The sequence below is a fragment of the Egretta garzetta genome, unplaced genomic scaffold (assembly GCF_000687185.1).
Source record: "Egretta garzetta isolate BGI_Z169 unplaced genomic scaffold, ASM68718v1 scaffold377, whole genome shotgun sequence".
Taxonomy (NCBI): domain Eukaryota; kingdom Metazoa; phylum Chordata; class Aves; order Pelecaniformes; family Ardeidae; genus Egretta; species Egretta garzetta.
Genome location: NW_009260339.1, coordinates 1,215,431 through 1,215,949, shown reverse-complemented (window position 1 = coordinate 1,215,949; position 519 = coordinate 1,215,431).

The following is a 519-nucleotide window of genomic DNA, read 5'->3' as shown; positions in this document are numbered from 1 at the left end:
TTAAACCTCCCCTGGTGCAACTTGAGGCCATTCCCCCTCGTCCTATCATCTGTTACCTGGGAGAAGAGACCAACCCCTACCTCGCTACAGCCTCCTTTCAGGTAGTTGTAGAGGGCAAGAAGGTCTCCCCTCAGCCTCCTCTTCTCCAGGCCAAACAACCCCAGTTCCCTCAGTCGCTCCTCATCAGACTTGTGCTCCAGACCCCTCACCAGCTTCCTTGCCCTTCTCTGGACATGCTGCTCAATGTCCTTCTTGCAGTGAGGAGTCCAAAACTGAATACAGTATTTCAGGTGCGGCTTCACCAGTCCAGTGCTGAGTACAGGGGCAGGATGACTTCCTTAGTCCTGCTGGCCACACTATTCCTGATACAAGCCAGGATGCTATTGGCTTTCTTGGCCACCTGGGCACACTGCTGGCTCATATTCAGCCAGCTCTCAACCAGTACCCCCAGATACCTCTCTGCCAAGCAGCTCTTCAGCCACTCTTTGCCAAGCCTGTAGTATAGCATGGGGTTTTTGT